Genomic DNA, 16,506 nt, shown 5'->3' on the forward strand with positions numbered 1-16,506 from the left:
CAAAGGGAATCTCCTTCCCAGGTCCCTGTCACGTATTCCTGTCTCTTCTGAACCAAGCACCTTTAGTTCTGGACTGAAATCGTGCCTCCGCCAGTGTATTTTCTGTTGCTTCAATAAAAACCTCTCTTACCATGTCCTTCTCTCCCGTGCCCACTCAGTCTCCCCGGGTGGCTAGCCGTTTTCCCGGTGCTTTTGAGCTGTTTGAAAGCCCCCAGACTCCCTCCAGTGGTAGATTATCATGCCGCACTTCATGTTGGTATTTCTTAAAGCAGAAAACAGCCCCATAAAAGTCCATAGACTGGATTAGCCTGTAGGTCTAAGCTAGTCTGAAATACCAAATAAAAAGAATAGGTCAAACGCCACTTCAATTCCTCTGTTTTGTTGTGTGTTTTCCTTTAAACAAGTAAAAATCGCTCATATAAATGGTATTCACAACTGCTGTAGATTTAGGCTTTGATCTTATGCATTTTCTGTGCATTGAAAGTATATTTAGATTAGTATTTTCTATTTGTATACACTCAATTACAAAATAATATTTTGAAGCTGTGAATGGATATTGAGTGCCACATTTAAAAAGTAATGTATTTCAATTACAAGGCAAGGACTAATAGCACTTGAACTATTTAAAAAAATCTATCTAAACAAAATTTATAACTTTAGTGGTTTTTTGTTTGTTTGTTTTTACTTCATTATAATGGATTTAAAAAGATTTACCTAACTGTCACTTACCAGGGTTACTTTCAGCCTTCTACTCTAACATGTTGCAGCCCATGAAATATTCCTGGGGGGAAAAAACCTGTCAAAGACTCTAGAAGTAACAAATAACCCCCCCAAAGCTAAGTACTTATTTTATTTTAAAAAAAGCATTTCTAATTTTCTGACCTTTATTATTTTTGTCACTCTCATAGGCTTCCCAAATTTTGATAGCTTGGGCTGAGTTCTTTGTGTGTGAATGGATATATCTTATGTTAAATTTCTTTTAACTATTTTGATAATAGGAATATTATACACATAAATCATTGCATTGTCTGGGCAAGAAATCTTATTATAGACCCTTTCAAGGGATCTCCTTAACTACAGCTAAAAAGGCTTTTGCTCCTTTAATTTATTTTTCCCTTGATGTCTTGTAACAAATATTGTAGGAAAAAGCTGACCTTTTAGTTAAGCCATTTTTGATTGATAGTCTGTTATATAGTATATTTCCACTGAGGTTCAATCCTACACACCCAAAACTCTTCAAGGTATACAGAAGCAGACCCTTTGTATACTAAGAGCAACAGAGAGGTACAGAACACAAGTAAAGTGAGTAAAATTAATACTGTCTGTAACCGTAAAAAAAGTGAGAATATTGGCTGTAGCAGAAAGCCATAGCTGTCATGGTACTGTCTCCCTCTCCCCACCTCCTTTTGTGTGATAAACTGTAGATGACTGTATTTTATTAGTTTATAGACAATGCAGAGAATTAGAGAAACAAGCACTTTGAACCAAAACAAAACAAAAACAGTCTCTTAAAAATAATTATTTAATGACTGGAAGGTCTACTGTTCTTTGCAGATGTCACAACATGGACAATTTATGTATCTAACATCCAACAAGATGTCATCCACTGTCTAATGCCCACTTTTGTAGTTGCATGATTAAGCAATTATTGACGTCAAAGATGTAAACTGCTACTGCATTCCAATAAGCATCTTGGCCTTGTATGCATTTAGTGGAATCATAAGGATTGTTAACAGAGAGCTGTTTAATATTGACTTCAGTTAAACTATTTTAAATGAAGTATTTCCACGTTTATAAGCAATAGATTTGAATTGACTGATGAATGGCTTCTATAGCCAACACCTTATCCCCAGCTTGATAATCTTAACAAATGTTTAAATATGAATTATGTAATATGTGTTTTCTGGCAGTTACATAGCATTTTAACTGCCTTGGTTATACTGTGTTGCTGTTAAACATTAGGCTAACTGATTAGGTATCTTGAAATACTGTAAAGTACATAACTAAGACTAGCTTTAGACTTACACTTACAATGGGTTTTCCTTTAATATATTTGAGAAAGCTGCAGAGAAGTACTTGGCTTTTCATGGACTTTTAAGTAATTACACAGTATTTTAATTGTTTTGAACCATTAATCAAGAGCAATAGTTGGACATTTAAACAGATATGAATTACATACTGAGCCAAATCCTGCCTGTCTGATTCATGCAAGCAGTTCTGTTAAAATAATTCATATATTTTGTGAGTGCCAGATGTTAGGTGTTAGCTAAATGCACAAATATAAACAATAAGACAGATCACCTAAAAACTTTTCCTGTAACATATGTGTAGCATTTTTGGTTTGCAGTGTTGATTTTTGAGGTATAAATTGTGTATCCTATTTTAAGAGTAAACAGCTGGTGCACAATCGTGCTCCTACTGAAGCTGATGACTTCACTGGGGAAAGGACTGACCACTAGAATTTTATCTATAATTAAAAATGGGGGAGAGTGCAGAGAAATGCTTTAAGAAATACTGACCCCCTGCAGAATCAGTTTAAAACTGCAAACAGTGTAACTTTCAAGAATTTTCTGTGTATGTTCTGTAGAAAGGGAGGGGGATTTTTTTGTTACATTTTTGTTTAAGTGGAATTTTATTGCGTTTAACCTAAAACAAGATCCTATTTATATAGCTGACTCTCTTAGTGGACTCTCTGTAACTTATCTTATGTTCTTTATGAAGAATAATATATATTAAAAGCCCAGGTTTTGTTTATCTATTGCATTGAAATGTCTGTTTCAGAACTTCCAAACATCACATTTTCTTACTTTTTTAAAATCCCTTCCTGATCCCATAAAACTACTACTGAAATATGACTTTCAAAACTTGTAGTTGAGACTGTTTTTTAAATTAATAAGTGAACAGAATGATTAACAATTATAAATCCTCCCCTATTTTACTGTAACTCCTGATGCTCTAGGTTGTCAAAGAGTAATACAGAACAAAATCATGAACATACTTTTCATACAACATGAGTAGTATCAAAGGCATACATAATAATGTTAGAGAAAATAATTCAGGTCTTTACAGAGAAGTGTATTCATTATTTGATTCCAGCACAGGCAAATATTCATGAGCCAGATAAAAGCCTTCCTTGCTGGGTGATTTTCTGACTTAAGGATTTGTTTTCTCTTTTTCTTTCCCTTCTTAGAGATGTATTTACCTAAGTGAGAAAGCATGTGTGTAATGTACACATGAATTTTTTATTTCTTTTTTTTTGGAGTGTGTGTAATTTTGTGAAAAAGTAGAGAATCAAACGATCACAGATAAACCTGCCTCAAATATTTAATTACATTTTCTACTAGTTAGAACAGAGGATGAATTGAAGACTCTATTTGCAATTCTTTCAATGACACTGTGTGGCTTTGGCCATGTACTTAACCCCTCAGCCTCTGTATCCCCATGTATTAAAATATGCTAATATAGATACACCTAGTTCACAAGAAAGACCTTTGAGAAGAAAGCAGAGGATTTCCCTGAACTTCAAACTGGCACCTTAAACATTTTTTTCAACGAAACTTGATATACAAAGCATTACGGCAGAGATTTTCAAAGCCATTAATAGGAGTTAAGCACCTGATTACTCTTTGGAAAATCTTTCCATATGAAATTATATCATCACAGAATATATGTAAAATTGGAAATAGCTGTCAAATGAAAAGTGTAATTGCTTTCAATATCATGTGGTTTTTACTGATAAGTGTTCTTTTTGGTCAGTTTCCTAATTTTGATTAATGGAATATTGATACATTTATGAAGATGAACATTTGAATTAAAATTCTATTAAATTACAATATGTATCCTACCATGCTGAAAATATTAAACTAACAGTTTGCTTCTGTATCCAGTCTAAATATTCAGTTTAGTCTCTCTGGCCACTCAAGGAAGTCATATTCAGCTGTCTTGATTTGTCAGTTAATGATGAATCAATGAGAATAAATGTATGGTAAAACAAACCAGCCAATGCAGTTCAGGCTGTTGTGGCTAAGCAACAGAAGCCATAGTTTTCAGACAGTCCTCTACCTTCCTTTTGCCCATGCATCCTACTTCTCCCCACATGCACTCTTTTTAAATAAAATAGATTAAGAAATTAAAAAATACCTTCTTTGTAGGGTTAATTGTTTATGACTCACTACATGTAAGACTACATTTAATGAACAGTTCTTACATTACAGACCTCTTAGTCTTAAGAAAGACTATTTTAAACTGAATTGTCTGGGTAGTAAAATAGATATGTGAAAATAAATGAAAGTTAGACATTGGGAAACTTTTAGACAACTTGTTGTATATAGTCCTGATCCAGGCAGGCCCAGGAATGAAGCCCCATTGAAGGTATGAGAGTATGGATCTATAAAGGCAGCCCCATGAGTAAAGCTCTGTTGAAGGTATGAAGCTGTGTGGAGTCATTTCAGGATCAAGGCTCACCAACACAGATAAACAAGCAGGTAAATAGTCAGAGATGCTGTTTGACCAAGTGATGTTTTTAAGGGAGATCCTCTGAGAGCCCACACAGGGAATCTGTTCCTTCAGAATTTACAAAGTAAGGAGAATTAGCTTTTCAGGGTACATTCAGGGCCACCCAGAGGATTCAGGGGGCCTGGGGCAAAGCAATTTCGGGGTCCCCTTCCATAAAAAAAGTTGCACTACTATATTTTTTACATTTCCAAATACATGATACTAACCAGCAAAATACATTCAAAAATTAATTTTTAATAATTTGAAAATACACAAAATACATTATTTAAAAAAATTAAATGCTTTAATGATATGTATACATTTGCAGTTACATAATGGGCTGTCGCTGGGTGACGGTGATGGTTGGTGCCAATGGGCTGTCACTGCCTGGGGGTGGTGCTGTTGTTGCCCAGGGCTGGGTGAAGAGCTGGGCTCTGGGTCAGAGGGTGCCTAGTTCACAGGCGCTGGGCTCAGAACTGGGGGTCAGGGCTGGGGAGGGGTCAGAAGGGTGTCTGGCTCAGAGGGGCTGGGCTCAGAGCTGGGGGTCAGGGCTGGGGGTGTGGTCAGGGAGGTGCCTGGCTCAGAGGGGCTGGGCTCAGAGCTGGGGGGGCGATCAGGGGGGTGCCCAGCTGAGAGGGGCTGGGCTCAGAGCTGGGGGTCAGGGGGGCTCAGAGCTGGGGGTCAAGGCTGGGGGGGTGTCCATCTCAGAGGGGCTGGGCTCGGACCGGGGGGTCAGGGGAATGTCCGGCTCAGAGGGGCTTACCATGCTGCTTACTCCTGCCTCCCCACTCTCCTGGATTCACAGCGCGCTGTGTCCAGAAGCAGCCCTGGACAAAGCTAAAGTGGTGTGGCTCCACGGGACTTGAGCTCCCGCCACTCACCACAGCTTGCAGCCCCGCTCCCTTACGATGCAGCTCCAAGAGGGAGGAACTCAGGCCCCAGTGGAGCCACGCCACTTTAGTTCTGTACAGGACCACTCCTGGACGTGGCGCGCTGAGGCACCGGGGGATGGGAAAGGTGGAGACAGGGGGAGCCTCTGACATTCTCATGAGGGCCCGTGCAGGGCCCGGGGCCTAGGGCAAATTGCCCCACTTGCCCTCCCCCTCTGGGTACATTTTAAGCATTCAGTGGCTAAAGATGGTCCATGACACTCCAGAGCATGAAAGGCACCTGCTTTTCAGAGGTGTGTACAAAACCCATGCAATGAGACAAAATGTAAAGCAATGGAAGAAAAGCAGGAGAGAGGCCTAACACAGACTAAGCATTAATATTGTGCCCCGTGCATCTATGCAGCTTCAGATGTCACCAGCTGCTGCTGGGAACATTAAGTTAAAGGAAACAACATGCAAAGAATTCATTTTTTTTCCAGAGTTTTCACCAAACTCAGGGAGAAATGTTTATGCTTATGTACACTGGTCAGTATGGTCATGTTCCTTTCCATTTTTGTTCTTATTTTCACTGTCTGAACATATAAGAGTCCTTTTCCCTCTTTGTTCTAACAAATTACTTTTGTAACAAGGGAGAAAACAGCTAGTGATAAAAGCTCATGAAGCCTAAAAATTATTAGGAAATTAAAAATATGATCAAGATACTCTTCAATTCTTCATACATTTTAATAGTTAGAGATGAAGAAACCCTACCAATTCAGTTTGCAAAACTTCCTCAAGTTTTCCTAATGACCTTAGTCACCTATGAATTACAATCCAACAACGCATAAATAGTTTGTATTTGCTGCAAAATCCTGTGCTTGCTCATACCTAACTTGAGTGCATAGCAAAATAATAGGCATTGGCACCATCTCTCCTCATGCTGCACCACCAGCATTACTCACATTAGTGATAATGAGAAATGGGGGTGGAGGGAGCAGCAGGTGAAACAATGCAGGTTACTATGGATCATGCTGCTGCTTCTGCAGCTCTGCTTTCTTATCAGTGGAGGCACTTGCCCTGATATAGAACATTGGGAGCAAGTGGATTCTCTTCCCCCGGTTAGGTTTTACAGACTATAGGCACATAGTTAGTTCAGAGTTGTTGCCTATCTGAGAGGTGGCTAATGCTAAGAAATTTACATGATCCCTTTGGGTATGGTCTCTTTTGTACCTTGGCACCAAGACATTTGTTCAGTCTGATTCTAGGTCTAAGCATGTTCATGAGAAGGTCTGTCTGATTATGAACATAATATGAAATAAATATAAAATCAGTGACAAGACAAATTCTAAAAATACTACGTGGTGCTGTACTTCAGAAAGAAATCAGAATGTGATGCTCTAAGGCAAAAACACATTAAAAATAAGAACATTTTTCAATGCGGTTAAGTTACTTAAGGTTTGACCAGTTCAATATTTCTCTCATATATTAGAATATGATTTGTAGTTGAGTTTCATCAGAAGAGATTTACATGGTATATTATTATCATCATCATCTCTTCACACACGGCATATTCACATACTTGTTATATGATGCAGGTTAAATTCTCCCATGTATACACAGGTTCACAAGCAGAAAAATGGGTGTACAATTTTTATACTTATATTTTATTGACTCTCCCCTCCAAAATAAATAAAGGGAGGAGACGGGGGGAAGACATAATGATCAATAAAGTAAAGGAATAGGACTGGAGGGAAAGGAAAGGAAGAGCAGTCAGGAGAGGTTAAAGGAGAGTGACTGCTCAGTTTCCATTTGCTAGGAATTAATCAAAAGTTTCTAAAATGTTAGACCAGAACTTCCCAGTTTTTCTGAGGTTCCTCTTCTCTGACATGTTACCTTCTCTTCAGTGGCCAGGTCAGCAAAGCTGCTGTGCCAAGCTTCTATCCCTGGAGGCAGTCTGCTCTTCCATCTAAGCAGTACAAGTCATTTGGCTACAAGCACTGGTCTAAAGATCCAAGCTTTCTGCAAGTTGGAGAGTTCCCAAGATGATGGGAAATATCCTTAAACACAGTTCTGGGAAGTAATTTTTAAGGAAATATCTATTATCATATTAATTCTCCTTCCTAAATAGTGTACTTTATCCAAATATAGTGCACAAGCAGCATTTCACATGGTGTTGAGGTAAATATGATATTCCACCACAGCATACAACAGTGTGTAGTTAAACACAAATTGCCTGATTCTGTAAGATGCTGAATGTGTCCAGTAAGGTGGACACTAAGATGGAAAACTAGAAAAGTGTATGTGCAACCATGATATAACTGTGCAAGATCCCAACAAAGCAGCATGCAAGTCATTCATGACAGAGGCCATGGCAACAGCTACAAGGTAGCAAATAGAGCCAGCCCAGCAAGTGTCATGCTAGCCTGCCACAGCAGGATTTCTCTTGCTATGCACGTACCTCACAATATATGGTCATTTGCTGCTGCACAGGCTTTAGGGCTTACTGCTAAAGATGGTGTTACTGTATATGTGTTGTAAATTTACACATTATTCAGAAATAATTATTGATTAAAAGCACAATAAATGGCCATTAACAATGTAAAGGGCTTTGTGAAAAATCAAATGTTGCCTGTAAAATTATACTTGCCAACAGATATTTTATATGTTATAAATCAAGAGAATATAATTCATAATAGTTTAATGTAACTGGGCAGAAGAGCAAAGGATACCATCGTAACACAATAAATAGCCTTACAATAAAAAGCATGATAGGAATGTTTACTGGTAGGATAAATATGGAACTTTGAAATCTTTTCACAGTAAAGCCTCTTTTTTATATCTGGAAGAAAACATATTTTTCCTGAAAAACTTAAAAGGTTATAATAGTGGTTTAAAATAAGTAACTCTCAATTTTTCCTTTGTGGTCATCAATTCCACTTCTACGAAGAACCTCAAACACAATAGGCGCAATGCCAGAACAAAAATTAAATGCTTGTGTGATCCCCAAGGGAAGACATACTTTATGAAGTATTCTCACTAGAAACCTTGCAAATCTTACATGAAAGTGAATGATCTAGAGTTTGTGGCATTCACGTTTGCTGTTTTGACAGCACTGTTTATCAAAATAACTACAATTTTCAAAAAAAGACTACTTAATTTTGAGTATATTGCTTTTCTGTCTGGCAGCAACTGTAAATAATAAGTTCAGTGGGTTCTTGGTTTAGTTGCAGTTGATTTAGTTTGTTCTGCAGCAATCAGTTAATCCTTTCAGAGTATCATCGCTATTCAGTTCATTATTTTCTCTAAGCATAGTTGGTTGGATGGAATATATTAAAGCTATTTGTAAGTATTTTTAAAAAATGCTAGAACGTACTAGGACCCCTGCAGACAAGTCTTTTAGGGAATCAAATGATGGATGCCTTGTATTGTTTTCCCAAGGACCTTCCATTACCCTTTCTCTCTTTCCTCATCTCCTGTATTTACTTATACTCATTTAAGTAACTCCACTAATAGCAGTCAGGTTACAAAGAAGAGATATTGTGATCCTTCTTAGCTTCTTTTTGATATTGTCACTAATTTATAATAAAGGCTGCCTGGCTGTAATTTGGTAGAATGTGTTTAAAAAGAGCAGCAGCTTAACTTCAAAAGATACAGAAGTAGTAAAAATCACAGCATTGCACACAGTTTCTACATAGACAATATGCTGTTTGCACTGCATCTGCTTAAGTGTTGTTTTAAAGTGTTTAGTCCTGGTTACCAATATGTCCTCTGTCACGTTTATGAGCCTAGACTCTTCATTTGGAGTATTTGATTTGGTCTGAAAAGATGAAATTATAGCCCCACTAAAGTCAATGGCAAAAAGTCGCATTTACTCCAGTGGGCTGGGATTTCACTGTTCTCTGCTGATATTGTATATCCTATTTAAAGTGTTAGCAAGTATTCTAGTAGCTTGAAAGAGAATATTTAAAGTGTACAACTAACTTGCATTAAAACCTTAGTATTAAAATCTAGGACTTGCGCTCACCAAAGTAAACAAGCTTTATTTGCAACAAACACACACAAAAATATTTTTAATGGATTTAAGGATTCTGCAAATTTTACTCCAGTGTATAAAAGAAAGTTCTATGATTTATTGAATGTGGTATGACCAATAATAGATCCTGGTTAGTCAGGATGCATAGTGCAGAATATATGAAAAATACAGTTGTTCATGGACAAGAGAGATAACATATGCTGCTGATAGTGAGTTGCAATGCAGTAGTGCATTATATTCAAAGTCTTATACTATCAATTTTGTTTGACATTATATGCAAATATGAGATGATTCCAACAGGCAAAGAAGTCTATAACAATATAGAGGCAATAAACTGGGCACAAGCACACAATGTGTGTTTTAGTTCAGCTAACAGTAAATGTATATACATCTAGAAACAAAGAATGTGGGTCATACTTACAGGATCAGGGATTCTATATTAGGAAGCAGTGATTCTGAAAAAGACTTGAAGGTGCGAGTGTAAAATAGCTGAACACAAACTCCCAATGTGACACTGTAGCCAAAAGAGCTAATGAGATCCTGGGATGCATAAATAGGGGAATCTCAAGTTGGAGTAGAGAGGTTATTTTACCTTCTTATTTGGCACTGGTGCTACCACTGCTGGGACCACTGCTGGAATATGGTGTCCAGTTCTGATGCCCACAGTTCGAGAAAGATGTTGATAAATTGGAGAAAGTTCAGAGAACAGCCACAAGAATCATAGAAGGATTAGAAAACATGCCTTATAGTGATAGACTCAAAAAGTTCCGGCAATTTAGCTTAAGAAAGAAAAGGTTAAGGGATGACTTGATTACACTCTAAGTACCTACATGGGGAAGAAATATTTAATAATGGACTTTTCAATCTAGCAGAGAAAAGTGTAACACTGGCCAGACGTTGAAGCTAGACAAATTCAGAATGGAAATGAGGTCTACATTTTTGATGGTGAGGGAAATTTATTAGAACAATTTGCCAAGCATTGTGGTGAATTCTTAAGCCAAGATTGGATTTTTTCTAAAAGATATGCTCTAGGAATTATTTTGGAGTTCTATGGCCTTTATGATACAGGAGGTCATTCTAAATCAGGGGTAGGCAACCTATGGCATGCGTGTCAAAGGCAGCACACAAGCTGATTTTCAGTGGCACTCACACTGCCCGGGTCCTGGCCACCAGTCCGGAGGGCTCTGCATTTTAATTTAATTTTAAATGAAGCTTCTTAAACATTTTAAAAACCTTATTTACTTTACATATAACAATAGTTTAGTTATATATTATAGACTTATTGAAAGAGACCTTCTAAAAACATTAAAATGTATTACTGGCATGCAAAACCTTAAATTAGAGTGAATAAATGAAGACTCGACACACCACTTCTAAAAGTTTGCTGACCCCTGTTGTAAATGATCACAATGGTCCTCTCTGACCTTGGACTCTATGACCTAGCACCTGGTTATTCAATCAGTAATGAGAAGCAACAGGACATTGATGATGCACCCTGAGCCATGGTGTCAGATTTTAGATACCCAAAGATTTTAAATACATTTTAAAAACTAAAGATCATGAAGAGTGTTTTCTTTTCCTGATGGGTAGAAGCAAGTCTGAGTTCATTTTGAATTTGATAATATCTCTACTTACAGTAGCCTATGCTCCATGTTATCCCACAGCTATGCCTCCTTTGTAGCTCCATGGAGTTTAGAGATGGGGATAGAGATGGAGCACTGTCCTCTGTATCCCATGAGGTTTCTGCACAGAAATTCGGCTTGTCATTAATACAGCTCAGAAATGGACTGTTTCCTTCTGCATCAACTTCTCAGCTGCTATTGGTCAGCAGGAGGAGGACTCAGCCAATAGTAGGAGCCATCACACCAGGAAACAGGTGCCATAGAGTAGTACAGCACCATGTTTCTTCTCCACAGATTCCCGGGATCTCCTTCTGCTGCAAACTCCACAGAGTCCAAACCCGTCTGTTTGATAGGTATGCTTAGCAGGAAACATCACACGGGGAAAATGACAGAGTTTTCCTCCTGCTGTCACAGGTTTCTCCATGGGAAAATAAACCTAAGTATTAGAAGAGAGCTTTTGGGAGAAAAGCACACAGGGAAAACTAAAACTTGATAAACAGGGAAAACAATGGCCTGGACTGAGACTTTAGACTTATACCACAATTTAAAAAAAAAAGTGAAATACTGAAGTCAAAAAGAGTTTGGTCACTGATTTCAATGAAGTAAGGATTTCACCCGAATATTCTAAATGTAGCATAAGCCATGACTGTATAATCCAGGCCAGGATTTATGGAGACCTTGAGTGGTGATATTAGACGGCCTGAAGCTGCATTTACTTAGGCTAGGATCTGGAAAGCCAGACCGATCTTGTCAGTCTGTATCCTTGTCAATAAATAATCCCCTCTATATTCACTACAAATAAGTCTAATGTAATAAACATGGCACCCCTCACACTAACAATATTAATATTCTGAACTCTATTATTAAATGCACTTCCTGTCATTGCTGAAATGCTTTATGAGTCTCTGTCCTTCATGGATAATATTTCATCTCCCAATTTCTGAAGATAATTCAGGATTGATATCTTGGAAATATTCATGTCCTTCACCATTGTGAATACCTTTCAGTTTCTGTCATTGTTCCGCCAAGAAATGAAAGGGTGAAAGTTGTTCTACATAAGAAGAGTTGTCAGCCATTGTAGCTATAACAGGGCACTAGGAAACAGAACTTCCACCTATTCTATTACTAGTTCTGCTACTCAGATGCTTCGTGACCTTGGACAAGTCATTTAACCTCTCTGAGCTGCAAAGTAGGTTTGCAAAGTAGGTTTACTCTGCATGGGCATTGAGGGGATTAATTAATGTCTGTTAAACACTTTAAATCTTTTGGCTGAAGGGCACTATATTAGAGCAAAGTGTTACTATTAGAGTCATAAATTTTAAGGCCAGAAATGACTATTATAATAATCTAGTCTGACCTCCTGCATAATGCAGGCCATAGAACTTCACCCAGCAATTCCCGCACCAAGCCAAATAATGTGTGGCTGAACTAGAGTATATCTTTAAAATTACATCCAGTCTTAATTTAAAGATTTCAAGTGATGGAGAATCCACTTCTTGATAAGTTGTGCCAATGGTTAATTACTCCTATCGTTGAAAATATGAACTTCATTTCCAGTTTAAATTTGTAAAATTTCAACTTCCATCCAGTCAATTTTTGTTACACCTTTTTCTGCTAGATTAAAGAGCCCTTCTCAGCTGTCAGAAATCCATTCCCCATGTAGGTACTTATAGACAGTGATCAAGTCACCACTTTATCTGCTTTTCTATAATCAAAATAGATTGAGCTCCCTAACATAAAGCATGTTTTCCAGTCCTCCAATCAATCCTGTTGCTCTTCTCTGAAGAACTGATTGAGCTGGACCAACAGTGGATATCCGAAGAAAGCAAGGACAGTGATGATGATGACATGGGGCAGGAGCCAGGAGTCTGACCACAAAGAATCTCTCCCATTTCTTTTGATTTCTGGATGAGATGATGGAAATCATACAGAGTGGTGATCCTTTTCGTGAATGGTCTGCCAAAGTCTCCAGGGCTCTCAATGATGCAGTGGCTTACTACATCAATAAAATCCTTTTTAAGACTTCTGCAACCAAAAAGGCAGCCCCAGAAAAGCTAGCCCAAGAAAATCCAGCTGTCACCTCTACTAAGTTTAGCGTAATTGACACCGGTTTAAACTGTATTATGGTACGGTATTTACTGTATTAAAATGTTCTGTGTGTTTGGTGGTAGTAGGGTTCTACATTACTTTATTCAATGTTTCATGTGTAAAATATGTACTGTATAACCCCTCATTGTAAAAACAAACACTGTTTAGGCAAAAAGAGCATTATCATAGACAAGTGTGGTGAAGTTGTGAATGCATCCTTCCCTACCCCATTCCATTATTTCTTATGGGGAAAAATTCCCCTGTATTCGTAGTTTCTGTATCCATCGCCCTTTTCAATAACACAACCCCAGGTATACAGGGGAGCCCCATATTGAAATCTTCTTTCGAATGAATGGCTTTAGAATGGAGGGGAAAATCAAAGATGATTCATGAGCCTCCCTCCCATCCCGCCCTGCTCCCTGCCAGAAAAAAACTGACTTTATATGTTTAAATTAAAATTGCCTGCTTTAGGATATTGAGAATCCTAAACCAGCTTAGTTTTGAGAGCCTCCATCCCACTAGAATCCCCATCACATTACTCCCTTTCCCCTACATGTCCTCATTTCTCTCTCTCCTTCTTCCCACCATGTACCGTCTTCAATTCTCCCAGAACCACCATACCTCCCATAGAATATTAGGGTTGGAAGGGACCTCAAGAGATCCTCTAGTCCAACCCACTGATCAAAGCAGGACCAATCCCTAAATGGACCCCTTAAGTATTGAACTCACAACCCTGGGTTTAGCACAAACCACTGAGCTATCCCTTCCACTTCTAGCTCTTCTTCTAAGAACACTGTCTCTTTTTCCTTTCATTCTCCTCCCTTAATCAGGACCTCCCTCTCCTCACTTACCCAAATAATGAGTAAACGCTGCTTTGTCTACCTATTTATTTTTATTCATTATTTTATTTTTTATTCATTGTTCTCAATGCTGCATTAGTTAGACTGCTCTAGCCTGATCTTCCAACTGGAAAAAGATTCTAGTAAAAAAAGACTAATGAAATGCATATTTGCAGCTAAGCTTTAACTTGTTTTTAAGATAACGGTAATAATGGTATCAGTGACAGTGAAATAACAGAATCTTACAGTGAGAAAGCAGCATTGTACCAGCAAATACAAAAACTTTAAAATGAATTGTACAGAATCATGGAAAACAGAGGTAGACATGCTCCCTACAGTATATTCTCCAGTGATTTGGACAGTGGAGTTTTAAATGCCTCAAATGATGAATCTTTCACTTCTTTGGAGGGAATAGTCTGCAGTCTTACAGACTTAACCATAAAGATTCTTATTCTGATATCTGAGCTACATCTTTTTCTTTGCTTTAATCTCATCCCACTTCTGCTAGTTATAGCCCTAAACAATTCTTCTTTCTCCATGGTGTTTACATGACTGTATTTGAATTTAATTAGAAGATGTTCCAAAGCAGAACCATCAAAACCAGTTTTGACTCTGTCTTATTGGACTAAGCTGATGTGACCTGACCTTTTGCGATTATGCAGTTATTCCCACAGTGAAGGGAGAAACAATTATGCTAAGATCAAGGCACTTAAGCTAATGCACTGGTGAGGTCATCAACAAAGAAAACAGTATAAATGACACAGGCAGTTACATTCATCTCACACTACACTTAAGAATCAAATAGTATAATGAAAATACATTTGATACATGCATAGGGCCCAGTCCTTCTAATATTGAACTCAACGAACATTTTTTGATCAACTTCAGTAGGAACAGGATTGGGCCCATTAATTGGCATAAAGGAAAGAAGATTTCAGCATCTTTTTAAAAGAATGAAATTCGTAGAAGGATTATGAACCCCTTTCTTTAATCATCATAAATAGAGCTCAGTAAAACAGGTTGGATATGCTTAAGGGCCTGCTAAGATCTGATATAGCTCCTCTCATCCAAGGATCTCAAAGCACTTTTACAAATACTAATTAGCTAACAGAACATCCCTGGGAAATACTATGGGTTCTGTAAGTGTTGTTCAAATCATTTTACAAATACAGCAATTGGTTACATAAATTACTTTAAGCCACTATGCCATATTAACATGATTGTTGATGACATAATGCATTAGTTCACAGAGGCCTGTCAGAAGTGGTGCCCTATTGCACTGGATGTTTGTAACAGGGTTCACAACCCACTCTTCAACGTGGGGCCCACTTGCTGCCCCAATAAGGCTCAGAGAGGCTTTAGGGTTGTGCAACATCCATGTCTTTATTTACCTACAGTTATCCCACCACCAGTGTATTTCTATTTAGAAGCTTTACAGGATTATTCATCCTCTTTTACAGGCAGAGTTAGCCTTCAGCTAGGAGATCTTCAATTCCTGCCCTGACTGACTTCTATCTGGCAAAGCCCCACCCACACACATTCTGGCTCCTTCCCAGCCTTCATAGCCCCTTTGCTTATCAGACCAGCAGGTGTTGCCAATCCTCAGGCCAGCATCAGGCCTTTTCCATCATCCCCAATCTGCTTCCCTTGATTGGAGCTGACTGGGCAGGGGCTAATTAGGTGCTTTTGCACCATCACACTGCTATGTACCTCCCCTCCTTTTAAGGTGTTGCTGGGCCTGATCTTCCTCAGCCCCACTTTCCTCAGCCTGGGGTTTTACTCTGGGGGTGGCCTCCCTGCCCAGTGGGGTGGTCCCCGGGCTCAACCCTGTGGGGTTTTGGCATGCCCCACCCAAAGAAGGTGCTTGGGTAGGAGGTAGGCCACCCACAAGTCCACCTCTACCCAAAGGTCGTCACACCAGTCACAAACTTGGACAGGTCACCTCAGATGTTCTATTTCCTTCCCTGGTGAGGGAGATGGATCTGAGCCAATTGCCCCGAGGCTACCCCCTGTCTCCGGTTCAGGCCCTCTGTCTCTTGGAATTTGGGCCTCCCCCTTTTGGGTTTCTACCTTCTGATCTTTCTTTAGCTTCTCTGCCTCTATCACTGAGATTCCCTCCCCTGGGTGGTCCTGTCCTAGGACCTCCATCCCTCCCATAGGGTCCCTATCCTGGCTGTGTTGTGTGGGATTTGTATCTTTCTCCCCTTGAGGTTGTGAGGACTCCCCTTTCTCAAGGTCCACCCTCATAGGGGCCTAGCCCCCTCCCTCCAGGGTTCTTTCTCTCACTTTCTCTGTTGGTCTCCTCCCTATGACCTCTTTCCCTTTTGGGGAAGGGTTCCAGTCCAACCCTAGGACTACAGGGTAGGGCAACCCCTCTATTATTCCTACCTGCTTCCAGGCAAACCTTCCCTGCACCTCCAGGAGTACCTGGGCCAGGGGACAATACTTCCCATCCCCATGGATGCATTCCACCAGCGTCCTTTCTCCAGGGATAAGCCAATGCAGCATCACCAAGGGCCGCTGTATGAGGGAGAGGGCTGAGGCCATATCCACTAGACCCC

The sequence above is a fragment of the Gopherus flavomarginatus genome, chromosome 3 (genome assembly GCF_025201925.1).
Source record: "Gopherus flavomarginatus isolate rGopFla2 chromosome 3, rGopFla2.mat.asm, whole genome shotgun sequence".
NCBI lineage: Eukaryota > Metazoa > Chordata > Testudines > Testudinidae > Gopherus > Gopherus flavomarginatus.